This window comes from Xyrauchen texanus, chromosome 30 (genome assembly GCF_025860055.1).
Source record: "Xyrauchen texanus isolate HMW12.3.18 chromosome 30, RBS_HiC_50CHRs, whole genome shotgun sequence".
NCBI lineage: Eukaryota > Metazoa > Chordata > Actinopteri > Cypriniformes > Catostomidae > Xyrauchen > Xyrauchen texanus.
The window spans coordinates 32,843,364-32,857,970 of record NC_068305.1 but is presented as its reverse complement, the minus strand read 5'-3'; positions in this window follow the sequence as shown (position 1 = coordinate 32,857,970).

Here is a 14,607-nt window from a genome sequence, read left to right as displayed (position 1 = left end):
AACTAGAATTTAGAAAATCTAGAAATCTAGAAACCTGTAGGGCCCCATACACTATTTTTGTTTAGGGCCCCCAAAACCCTAGGTCCGGCCCTGTATATATATATATATATATATATATATATATATATATATATATATATATATATATATATATATACACTGGTGGCCAGAAATTTTGAATAATGTACAGATTTTGCTCTTATGGAAAGAAATTGGTACTTTTATTCATCAAAGTGTCATTCAGCTGATCACAATGTATAGTCAGGACATGAGAAATTAATGAAAATTTACTATTAAAATTTGAATAAAATGCTCAATACTTTTTTAACTACTTCAAATAGTTCTCATCAAAATATTCTCAATGTGCAGCAATGACAGCTTTGCAGATCCATGGCATTCTAGCTGTCTGTTAGTCCAGATACTGTAGAATTCAATGAAGCTGTCATCTGAGGACATGTGTGGCTTCTATTTCTCAAACTAGAGACTCTTCTTGTTTAGTTGTACATCTGGCCTTCCACATTTCTTTCTGCCCTTGTTAGAGCCAGTTGAACTTTGTCTTTGAAGACTGTAGTGTACACCTTTGGATGAAATCTTCAGGTTTTTTTTTGGCAATTTCAAGAATTGTATAGCCTTCTTTCCTCAAAACATTGATTGTCTGATGGGTTTCTAGAGAAAGCTGTTTCTTTTTTGCCATTTTTGACCTAATATTGACCTTAAGACATGCCAGTCTATTGCATACTGTGGCAACTCAAAAACAAGTACAAAGACAATGTTAAGCTTCATTTAACGAACCAAATAGCTTTCTGCAGTGTTTGATATAATAGCAAGTGATTTTCTAGTACCAAATTAGCAATTTAGCATGATTACTCAAGGATAAGGTGTTGGAGTGATGGCTGCTGGAAATGGAGCTAGATTTGGTCAAAAAGGACTTTTTTCAAATAGTGATGGTGCTGTTTTTTTACATCAGTAATGTCCTGACTATACTTTGTGATCAGTTGAATGCCAGTTTGGTGAATTCAAGTACCAATTTCCTTCCAAAACATCAAAATCTGTACATTATTACACTTTTGGTTACCAGTGTGTGTTTATGCATATATATATATATATAGCTCAACAGTTAGTTCCGGTCCACAAATCTGATTGGACGATAGACATTCCATTAGTACTGATGGTCTTACACCATCAGCACTCAGACGCTTTACTGTGTGTATTGCTCCGCTTGTGTTCGGGCCATTCTAAACTAAAGTGTAAGAGCAGTGCAGTTGAGCCATCTGTCTTTTTAGATTTAATTTTACAACATTACATATTTTAGCCAGCAGGTGGAGGCAAAATAAAATTTTTGTGTTTATTATGAGACAGTTGGTGACATGAAGTGAGTCAGAGTCACTCAGTGTTTATATTCAACCATATATCTCCATGATCTACTACTACACTACTAAAGCTAGGAAATATCTTTAAACGGCCATAAACTAACAACTTCAGCATTAAGGCTCTTCACAACAGACTGATTAATAACACAAATGAAAGGAGCTTACCTCTTACTGGATTATCTACATTGGATAGAACAAATTGGCAGAGGAGATTGCAGTTTCTATGGTGAATGACTCTTGCACTACAGCTACCGTAAAATAGGGATATTACGAATTTGACCAAAATTACATTATCTTCAGAGAGCTGACTAAACAGATTACAGCATCATCAACAGGTGATCGCACATGCTCCATCTATCTCTCTCTCTCTCTAACACAAGTTTGAAGTCGATATGACCAAAACTCTTTGTTCCATAATGATTTATGTAAGTGTACTTCCAAACAAAAGGGCTCTTGGAGGTGCCAATAGACCACTTGTAGTAACTCTGTAAACCAATTATCAAAGTGGTTCAAAACACACAATTTGTTTATATTTAAATGTAAAAAAATACCACACAAACCATAATGTACATGAAGATATATTTTCTTTATTATTATTTGGGAATATATTATAATGGATTCCATATATATTTATGCATTTTATAAACAATGCTTATACATTTTACTTACAATAAAGTTGCTTCTGTAAATATATTTTTACAGAGCTTTTGCTCTGCCGTTCACCCAGAGCCACTGCCTCAAGCCGGGGTGGGCAAGGCTCCGTCAGTCCATCGAGGCTTCGATCTCCATAAGTGAAGCCTGGAGCACACCTGCTCCCAATGCAAACTGAACGAAAAGCAGTGGAAAACTCACAGTGAGCGAAGCCAGGGAGGACATGCAAGAGCCCCCTGGATGTGCAGTTGAACAGAGGGTTTGAGTGAAAATGCAGTTGGGAGGAGCGGTTCCTCCAGGCCCTCGTGATGGTGACTGAATCAGAGGAGGGAGGCTCATCTCATCTTGAAAGACATGCCCGACCCCCTGGACATGCAGTGGAACAGGGGGTTTGATGAAAAAAATCAGGAGCGTGTGTTCTCCATACCTTCAGTGATGGAGACTGAAGCAGGGGAGGGTGGATCAGGTCCAAAACGGAGTTCTTTGTCAACATTATGGCAGTAACACACTATAACAGCACACCGTACATAAAAGCGCAATCACAAACAAATACAGTATGTGGTTTTCTACTCAAAACTTTCGCTAATCAGCATCAGGGATATATACTGTACAACCCTCATATCATTGTTTTCATCTTTTCATTAGCTACACGACCAATCAGTCAAAAATTATCTAGCTTTTCATTGGACGGCTTTATCCAGAGACAAACATGGATGACGCAAATCTTTACATCACTTGAAACAAACAAAAAATGTCATCCAAAGGTCTACACTACAGTCTTCAAAGACAAAGGACAACTGGCTCTAACAAGGACAGAAAGAGATGCGGAAGGCCCAGATGTACAACTAAACAAGAGGATAAGTACATCAGAGTCTCTAGTTTGAGACACCTCACATGTCCTCAGCTGAAAGCTTCATTGAATTCTACCCACCAGTTTCATGTACAGCAATAAAGAGAAGACTCAGGGGTTCAGGACATATGGGAAGAATTGCAAAGAAAAAACATAACAACAACAAAACACTTTTGAAACAGATAAACTAAATTAAAAGGTTAGAGTGGGCAAATAAATTCAGATATTGGACAACAGATAATTGGAAAAGAGTGTTATGATCTTAACCCCATTGAGCTTTTGTGTAAGGTGCATGAGAAGTGCCCAGCAAGACAGCAACATCTATGGCAAGTGTTACAGGAAGCGTGGGGTGAAATGTCACCCGAGTATCTGTACAAAATGACAGCTAGAACGCCAAGGATCTGCAAAGCCAATCATGCTGTCCATATACGCAGAGTAAGCAGTGCTTACCTAAAAGAAGAGAGAAAAATGGCATTATGACATATTTAAATACAATTGATAATATAAACTGCTGTTTTTGTTCGAATTCATCATCTTTCATCTCAGTTGAGCAGCACAAATAGATATTCATCTATTCGCTTTGCGCCACCCTCCGGTAAGCACTTTATGTTATGCTTTCTCTGACTTTAATTCAAAGCATTGTTTATGCAAGTATAAACATCATGGGACCACGCAGCCATCATACAGCTCACGAAGGAGACGCATTCTGTCTCCTAGAGATGAACATAGTTTGGTGCTAAAATTTTAAATAAATCCCAGAACAACAGCATATGACCTTGTGAAGATGCTGCAGGAAATAGTTAGACAAGTATATATATCCACAGTAAAATGAGTCCTATATCAACATAACCTGAAAGACTGCTAAGCAAGGAAGAATCCACTGCTCCAAAACTGCCATAAAAAGCTAGACTACAGTTTGCAGGAGCACATGTGGACAAAGATCTTACTTTTTGTAGAAATGTCCACTGGTCTGCTGAAACAAAAATTTGATTGTTTGGCCATAATGACCATCGTTATGAAAAAAGGTGAGGCTTGCAAGCCGAAGAACACCATCCCAACCATGAAGCATGGGGGTGGCAGCATCATGGGGGTGCTTTGCTGCAGGAGGGACTGGTGCACTTCACAAAATAGATGGCATCATGAGGAAGGAAAATGATGTGGATTATGTGAAGCAACATCTCAAAAAATCAGCCAGGATGTTAAAGCTTGGTCACAAATGGGTCTTCCAAATGGAAAATGACCCCAAGCATACCTACAAAGTTGTAGCAAAATTGCTTAAGGACAACAAAGTCAAGGTATTGGAGTGGCCATCAAAAAGCCCTTACCTCCATCCGATATTTTTCAGAGAATTTTTGGGCAGAATTGAAAAAGTGTGTGTGAGCAAGGAGGCCTACAAACCTGAAACAGTTACACCAGTTCTGTCTGGAAGAATGGGCAAAATTCCAGCAACTTATTGAGAGAAGCTTGTGGAAGGCTACCCAAAAAGCAGTTACGATCAAGTAAAACTATTTTAAGGCAATGCTACCAAATACTAACAAAGTATATGTAAACTTCTGACCCACCCGGAATGTGATGAAAGAAATAAAATATTAAAATCATTCTCTCTACTATTATTCTGACATTTCACATTCTTAAAATAAAGTAGTGATCCTAACTGACCTAAGACTGGGAATGTTTTCTACAATTAAATGTCAGTGAAAATGTTTGTGAAAAACTGAGTTTAAATGTGTTTGGCTAAGGTAAACTTCTGACTTCAACTGTGTGTATACATATATTATATATTATATATATATATATATATACATATGTACTGTATATATGAATTCAACATATAACATAATATTTTGTGTTATAAAAATATTAATACAAGTATTAAGAGTAATGTGTTAAAAAAAGCAAAAATACAGCTAAAAAAACCTAAAAGTCTTTTATTATTAACATGACAATTGTAATAATAATGTAAAAAAATATTAACAATAAAATACAAATTTACATAAAATTCCATATCAATGCATTAATAATAATAATATGATTATATTCATAATTACATCACATTATCACACTATTATGTTACGTGCTATAAAGTATTAATAGGATTATTAAGTGCAATATGTTAATACATGCCAAAATCTATTGGATATGTATCTCTTATTCACAGACAGTATACTCATTGTGGTTGAAAATGACAGCAAATATTAATGATTACTGTATTACTCCACCTAGTGGAAATATTGTGCAGCACAACAAACCCAAACATAGACAGGAGTGTGTGCGCAGTCTAGGGTTGACTTTAAAACTGTGTCTTGTAAAGATTCTCATTCATCCAGAACCATGTCATCACATACAAACATTTGAAATTTAGTCGCTACAGCTAAATTTATGTTGTAGCTTGATGATGTTTCAGCACTCATCCAAGTGGCTTCTTTTTGTTGCAATAAAAACATACTGTAGCCTATATGGATTTAAAGAACATTGCTGTGATAATAAGAATACCACTTTGCACTACTGCTTCTGCACCAAAACTTTGTAATTATTATGTTGCTACGACTATATTATTACATTATTACCACAGTACTTATGTAATAGTACTTCTAAGAATAATATATATTCAATATATATATATATATATATATATATATATATATATTGATCTAAAGTGCACTGCTGCTGCAAAGTTGCACAGTCACTTGTCACTTTTCACTTGTCAGTTTGTATCTAAGCACCAGCTTCAGATGCCTTACTCGTAATGTATAGGCCTACCACTGTATGTATACAATATATAGAAACAGCACTATTATCTCAATTCTCTCAATTCAGTTATTATTATCTTAAATATTATTTTCTCAAAGGAAAATTGTGCCATTACTTTTATAAGCGATTATGTGAACAAAATTTGCGTGGCGAATGAAAAATAAGGCATATCCCATTTGACCAGAATGTTGACCAGAATTCTCAAAAGGCATTATAAAAGTAATCCATAAGACTCAAGTGGTTAAATCCATATCTTTTGAAGCAATATGATAGGGGTGGGTTAGAAACAGACAATATTTAAGTATCTTGTTTTACTTTAAATCTGCAGTTTCATTTTCACGTTCAGCTACTTACTGGTTGTGGCTGGTCAAAGGTGGAGATTGATAGTAACAAAAAGGACTTCAATTTGTATCTGTTTCTCACTCACACCCATCATATCAATTCAGAAAATATAGATTTAACCTCTGGAGTAATATGGATTACTTTTATGCTACCTTTATGTCATTTCTTTATGTCAAGTTCTGGCCACCATTCACTTGCATTGTGAGGACCTACAGAGCTGGGATATTGTCCTAAAAGAAGAAAGAAAGTCATACACATCTGAGAAGGCATGAGGGTGAGTAAATTATGAGACAGTTTTCATTTTTGGGTGAACTATCCCTTTAAGGCTCACACTACCAACTGCCTAGCCACACTCTTGCAACCAATCAATGTACCCTAGCAACCATATAACAATATGCCCCAGCTATATATCAGCACTAGATCATGGCAGAGACATGGGAGTTGGCTCTTGTAACTCAGGCTAGCAAGCAGTCTTTAAGTAATCTTACTGGACAATGCCTAGCAACTAGGCTTGCCAACTTCAGCAAATGAAAATAAGGGACAGTATAAGGGACACTCAAAATATTTGTACTGTACCACATATTTTATGTCATTTCAGTGTCTGAAGAAGTATGTGTATTAATGTCTCTTTTTTTGTTGTTGCTTGCTAAAAGGAATCTCAGACATAAACACAGTTTGCTTAAGCTATTTATGTACAATTTAATTCTAAAAAGAATTATAATCTCATATTAAAATGTCACATCCGTTACACACAAACCACCAGCCTGAACAGTACCACTATAAAATTGTGACTGCAAAAATTATGAGACACAGAAATTCCTTGGGTCCTTTGCTGTCGGTCATTCTGTTGATGAGTCTCTGTGGACGCATGTTGTTTGACGTCGCAAACTCCGCCATGGCTTACAGAGAAATCTCTCCTACATCGTTTACAATTTGACATATACTGTACATATTTCCTTCACAAAGCCATGGGTTCTCCCGTTCTGGTTAATATTTCTGTAAAAGTTTTTTTCTTTTACAAGGTGGACTAGTAACAGTTGCCATCATGAGATACTCGCTGTAAAGTTAAACTTCCCTCCACTGTCAGCTAGCATCCAGCCAGGAGGATACAGGTAACATAGCAACAACCAATGACAGAGAGCTCTCACTCTCACGTGTGGACACACGGACACATCTCATGTACTTTTGTAAGTTCACTTTTTAATTCAGTAACTGTAAATTCCTCTACCTTGCACAGACATTACCACTTGCACATTTATAAAAGCCTCTCTAATCTGCATGTAGCCTATACGGGACAAACTGCATTCCATATGGGTTTATTACGGAACGCTGCTTTGATGTTTTAAATACGGCATGATTCCGTATTATACGGAATGGTTGGCAACCCTAGGGAGCACCCTAGCAACTGAATATTTACACCCATATTTTGAACCAGAACATGGGTGTTGCACCTTAGCAATTGCCTATCATCCACCTAGCAACGACCTAATGACCACTCAAAACACCCTAGCAACCACCGAGCAATGCCCTTGCGAACACCAGAATTCCCTATTAACTGCCTATCAATGCCCTAGCAACCACCCAGAACACCCTAGCAACTGCCAAGCAACCACCTAGCAATGCCTTAGCAACCACCTATAACACCCTAGCAACTGCATAGCAATGCCCAATCAAAAACCAAAAACTCCCTAGCAACCACCTAGCAATGCCTTAGCAACCACACTGAACACCCTAGCAACCTCCTAGCAACCCTTTAGCAACCGCCAAACAACCACCTAGCAATGCCCTAGCGACAACACATATTACCCTAGCAAACTACTAGTAACCAACTAGTGACCAACCAAAACACCCTAGCACCTTCATAGCAACATGCCCCAGCCATATATCGGCACCAGAATATCATGCAGAGAGGGGGGGTGGGCTTTTTCAACTTGGGGCAGTTGGTGGAATATTGTGGTGACGAGTTTTGCCATGGCAAGCACCACCCACATTTTCTTGAGGAAATGTACTTATAGTATCTAGTTTTGTTCTACTCTATACATGTATATGGCTGGAGTGACATTAAACTTGACTTAATTTGCAGAAAGTTTGTCACGTTTCATGCATGATGAGATTTTAAACATGAACAACTTTAGATTATTTGAAATGAGCAACAACTGGTAAATGAGAATCCAAGAAGTTTTTATAAAATAATATTTTAAAAAAAAATGAAATTAGTGTTAATTTGTTGCCAGGCTGCAGAAATATCTCCTAAAATCAAAAATAATGGTTTTTACATGCATGATTTAGTGACGTAAAAAAGTAAGTACAACAGCACAGGACCACCAGACTAATCCAGTAGATGGTGTAAAAAAATTAAAATTAAAATAAAAAACATAATTTAGGGTTTTCTGAATTTAAAGACATAGTTCTCCCCAAAATGAAAACCCTCTCATCATTCCGCAGAAGAAAGAAAGTCATACACATCTGGGATGGCATGAGGGTGAGTAAATGATCAGAGATCATTTTTTTCATTTTTTGGGGGGTAAAATATTCCTTTAATAGGATTTAGAGCACATTGGGAATTGGGCATGCCAGATTGGGGAGAAAAGGGATCAATTCTACAGTAAAATGCTTATGTAAAAATGCAAATTGTATAAAGATTTGTGCATTTGTGCAATATGTACAATAACACATGTGGACACTTAATGTCCTTTCAGACTAAGAACGTCTGCACTTCATAAAGCTGTGGATAAATATATTAATGTTTTATATCAAAGGGAAGCAAAGACATTTTTCTATCCTCCTTGTGGACAGTGGAATTTTACAAAAATGCAAAACACACAGAGTGAAATCTGTAACTACATGCTTTCACCACTAGATGTCTCTCTCACTTTCCCAACGGGTTTTGATCGTCTATTTCAAAGTTCAATTCAAGCAAAGGCAAAAACATGACTGGAAAATCAAAATGAAAACAAGCTGCAGTTGTAATTGGACTGCGTTATTATCCCGTTCTTGTGTGTTAAAGACGGAGTCAGATAATAAATGTAATACTCTGTGAAGCAGCATCTTTTAACTAATGGAGAACACAAACAAGTTCCTCTACTTTGTATTTGTGATAAAAGGAACATGGAAGCAAACAACCATGACATGCCTTTCTAGATGAGGTACTGAATTTTTATAATTAAAAGAGAAAGATAATTGAAACAGCTGTTTAATATTCAGGGCCTGTATTGCCTTAGTGTTGTTCTTGTTAGTAGCTGATGAAGCACAACAGATATGAAGATGCACTTCTGCTAAGCTCTGCATCCATGTGCACGAAGGCCCGAGGCTGCTCATATTGCTCTCTGAATTACCATTACAAGAGCCAATTGTTGTTCAAAAGTACAGTGATGTAGAAAAGTATTTGCCCCCTACTAAATTGTTTTAGATCTTCAAACGAGATATCATGTAAAACAAAGGCAACCTGAGTAAACACAAAGTTTTCAGTTTAAATATATATATATATATATATATATATATATATATATATATATATATATATATATATATATATATATATATTTCTGTTTAAGCAAAAATGTTATCCAACACCTATATCACCAATGTGAAAAACTAACTGCCCCCTTAAACGAAATAGCTGATTGTGCCAACTTTAGCAGCAACAACTGCAACCAAATGCTTCCAATAACTGGAGATCAGTCTTTCACAACGCTGTGGTGGAATTTTGGCACACTCTTCTTTTCAGAACTGCTTTAGGTCAGCCATATTGGAGGGTTTTCAAGCATGAACTGCCCATTTAAGGTCCTGCCACAGCATCTCAATCGGGTTCAAGTCAGGACTTTGACTAAGGCACTCCAAAAGTTTAATCTAGCTTTTTTTGAGCCAATCAGAGGTGGATCATTGGATCATTGTCTTGCTGCTTAATTAAATTGCATTTGATTACCGGACGTTCTCTTTTAGGATTTTCAGGTAGAGAGTTGAATTCATGTTTCCCCCAATTATTGGAAGTCGCTCTGGACCTGAAGCAGCAAAGCATCCCCACACCATCACACTACCACCACCATGCTTGACCATAGGTATGATGCTCATTTTGTAGAATTTTTTGTTTGATTTAAGCCAAATGTAACGGGAACCTTGTCTTCCATACAGTTCCACTTTTGACTCATACGTCCACAGAACATTCTCCCAAATGCTTAGAGGATCATCAAGGTGTGTTTTCCTCGGTCTATTTATGGACTACGACCTTGAAATGAAATGAAATGCTTAGACTAACTTTTGCCAACAAAAGCCTTCATCAGCCAATTAACAAGGACAATTGCATCTATGTGAACTTCTGCAATTAATCAAGATGGACTTCAAAGACTTTGGTCATTAATCTTACAGTTCAAACACAATCGATGTTTAATCACTGACCCTTAACACTTAGTTTAATAATTTTAAACCATGATTTTACCTATACATAATTAATATTTACATTACATTCATAATGTTAGCCAGAGGGGAACTGGCCCCCACAGTGAGTCTGGTTTCTCCCAAGGTTATTTTTCTCCATTAATCAACATCTTATGGAGTTTTGTGTTCCTTGCCACATGCCTACAGCTTGCTCACTGGGGTTATTAATATAATTATCATTTAATTATTTTTAAACACTATTAAAAATCATATTTTATCTAAATTACACAATGATGATTAATCGACTTTATAGACATTACATTTTTATCGTCTGTTAATGCTGATATTCTGTAAAGCTGCTTTGAAACGATGTGTGTTGTGAAAGGCGCTATACAAATAAAATTGACTTGACTTGACTTGTTTTGGCAATATTCAGACAAGCCTTAATGCTCTTCTGGGTTAGCAGTGGTTTTCACCTCGCACCTCTTCCTTGGATGGTATTTTTGGCCAGTGTCTTTCTGATAGTGGAGTCATGAACAGTGACCTTAATTGATGTGAGAGAGGCTTGCAGTTTCTTGGATGTTGTCCTTGGCTTTTTTGTGACTTCTTTGATGAGTTGTCGCTGTGCTCTTGGAGGAATTTTGGAAGGTCGGCCACTTCTGGGAAGGTTCACTACTGTGCCAAGTTTACTCCATTTGTAGATAATAGCTTTCAATGTGGTTCTTTGGAGTCCCAGAGCCTTTGAAATAGCTTTGAAACCCTTCCAAGGCTGATGTATTTCATTCACCTTTTTCCTCATAATTTCTGGAATTTCTTTCGACCTTGGCATTGTATGCTACCGTGTGAGACCTTTTAGCCAACTTTGTTCTGCTGAAAAAGTTATATTTAGGTGTTGATTTGATTGAACAAGGCTGGCAGTAATCAGGCCTCTCATAGCAGCAGCAAGAGGTGTCTTACCTGGGGAGTACATAGTGCTATCTGTCTTATCATATTTAAGGACTAAATCTCTGGGGCATCTCACAGCGCTTTGAGTTATAATGTGTCATATATCCTGACAGGTTTGCCTGGTATATCATCTGAGCATCACTGTGTGTGTGTGTGTGTGTGTGTGTGTGTGTGTGTGTGTGTGTGTGTGTGTGTGTGTGTTATTGGTGGAGCTTAAGAGGCAGAGATGTTGTAAAGGCTGAATGGACACCTGTGCTAATTTACTTCTGCATTATCTATGTAGTGATATCAATACATATAGGTTACAAAGGCATAAAAAGTGTAATTCAAGAATCAGTCAACCTGCATTTTTCCCTCTATGTGACTTTGGTCACACATCTAATTTCTTAAAAAGAGCATAATTTAACTGTTCAAAATTACATTAAACAGACATCGTATTTTAATGTGCCATCCAAATGTTGATAGGAAAAAGAGAGCTCCTCTTGAGCTGAGGTGTGGGCTGGCAGCTCATACTGAGCATTTAACAATTTGAGTTGCTGTACGGGGATCCAATTATACACACATATTAAGGCATACAGCAAAGTGTTTAATAGCATAAATGCCAAGGCATATTTTTTCAATCCTGACGTTAGGCTTTTTGCTGCTGGCAATGGGCAATCTTGTCTTAAAATACATTAAACACAACACATAGAAAAGTCACAAAAAGTAGATCTTTTGAATATCTCAATAATTTAGACGAAATTTTATTTAATTGAGGGGATTTAAAGACATTTACTTCATTCTCCTAATTCTCAGAGACCCAAGTAGTCTCATATGTGTCTCCTGTAAAGTTGCATTAGAAATCTAATGTTATTAAATGTGCTCAAATTTGCCAATATACCAAAATCTGCATTAAAAAGTCAGATTGTATGACTCAGCTAGAGATAATGAGGGTGTTTCTTCAGTTTTGGGCACTTTTAGTACAGTGAACTTTTTAAATTTCAAATTTCTGAACAATATCCAACAGTATTTGTGCATTACACTGTAGTGCAAGAGCTTTATGTCATTTTTTCCCTGTAAAGTTATGAAAACTGTATTGCCATTATGGTGTCTTTTTTTTTCTTAAATTCTGTATTATGTTTAAAATAATTTTGTGATGGAAATGGCGGAAATTAAATGTTTTTTTTTGTTTTAAATAAAATGGCTAATGGTAAGTCCAATTTCATTGGTAATATTGTATGTATACTAAATACATACAATTAATTATAATGTTTTATTTTTTATTTTTTTTACACTTCTTGCATACTTTTGGAAATTATTGATTTTTCTGTTTTCTTCAAACATCAGCATGTTCTTCACTGACACTTATGTTGACACTTACACTAACTTTTGAAATACATATACATATATTTGGTGTGGTGGAAATTACACATGTAATAAATTAAATGTTTTGATTATTAATATAAATTTTTTGAATAAATTGTAAATTGTAAGTTTACCTTTACATCTATTCAGTGATTGCTATAACATGTGAATTACTGAAACAGTCCAGGCATTTAAAAAGTGGATGGCCAGGTAAAAAGTTTTCAATTCAGTTTTAATGAGTGTCATAGAACAAAAAGCAAGAAAAAGTTGCAATCTGTTAGTTTGAATGAAAATCAACCCCTGGTACATAAAATGACCTGAAGTTAAAGAAACATCTATGAACACAAATATTTCTTCTCAAATTCTTCCAAGAATTATTAGAGCTATGCTATCCACATAAATTGTATTGTATATAAACAATAGTCTGAATTATGTCTGTTCTGTATAATTCAAAAGGAATTGTAGGAGAAAAAAAATTATGTTTCCTGAGCAACCATTAGCAATACAAATTTCCCCTGGGAAAGTTACTGTCTCTTTTTTTATCACACTGTAAACCACAACTTCGATGAAAACATAAAATGCTTTGAATAGTGTGATAACAGATAAATAAGATAATAAGGTGTGATATGCATGCATATACTGTATGTGGATGCGTATGGATGAGAGTGATGAGGGGGAAAAATGGAGACTGAGTGAGATGTGAAAAATCACCCATTCTGATCACAAATAGTGAGGAAATGAATGGACTTAACTGCAGCTGGATCAGAACTGCAGGCAGATCAGTGGGTCAATCAAAGGGCACTGCCATCCACTGCACAGCAGAATTAAACCGCACTGTAAATGTGTATCAAATATTACTGCTCTGTTCTAATAGCTGAACATTATTATGCCCATTAAGGTAATTCAGCATTCCCACAATCTCCAGACTCACTTCCTGTGAAAGTCTGCTGATGCTACAGTGTGTGGCTGTGATTTGCTTCGATTTTCAGCAAAAGACCAATTAAATTTTATTATGCTACATTCTCTTTTCTCTGTCATTTAGATTGCCACATTGTTCTCCTAATGTTTTCTTGGGTTGTTGATGATATTTCAGTTTTACACGAGGTTCGCTTTGTCATTTCTATGTCCTTTAGTGCAGTTTCATTTTGCCATCATAGCCTAATAACCTCAGAAATGTCAGATTCTTGTTTGAGTGTTTCTATAGAAATCATTACTGTAAATTCACATCTTATGCATGGAAATGAGGAGGGGACTCATTTTGAAATGCATTTCTACGGTAAAGCCATAAACCTTACAGATACCCTTCATGGTCATTTTAAGTCTGATGTGGTACTATTGTCTGCAGAACAGTGAAATTAATGAACAATACTTTAATAGTATATCAATTTATCAAACACAGAACAAGAATTTGCTGCAGTTAAAGGGATAGTTCACCCAAAAATGAAAATTCTGTGCTAATTTATTCACCTTCATGTTGTTCCAAACCTGTATGGCTTTCTTCCTTTTGTGGAACACAAAAGGTCACACTGTTAGTCTCAGTCACCATTCACTTTAATCTGATCTTTTTTTCCATTGAGTAGGAGCATATGGTGACTGAGGCTATTGTTTTCTGCCTAACACATCCTCTTATGTTCAGTGGAAGACATTCAGGTTTGCTACAACATGAGGGTGAACATTCCCTTTAAGATAGATTAAATAACGGAAAATAACGGAGCAACAGTAATACTCATGGAGGAATACATACACACATTTTGCATTCAAATATTATCTCTTAATATCAACACTGCTTTTTTGTTTTGAATATTAAAATGCAAATTAGCTTTTGTTTAAGAGAACTCAAGTTTTCTTGGTAAAGAGATCGAGGTTGACATGCTGTCGGTCAGGTGCACTCATGCGCTGTGATTCACTCTGTCAGACACTCACTGGCATTTCTCCACAGACAACTGCATTCATGGCTGTGTCATTGCTTTGACCGGACTG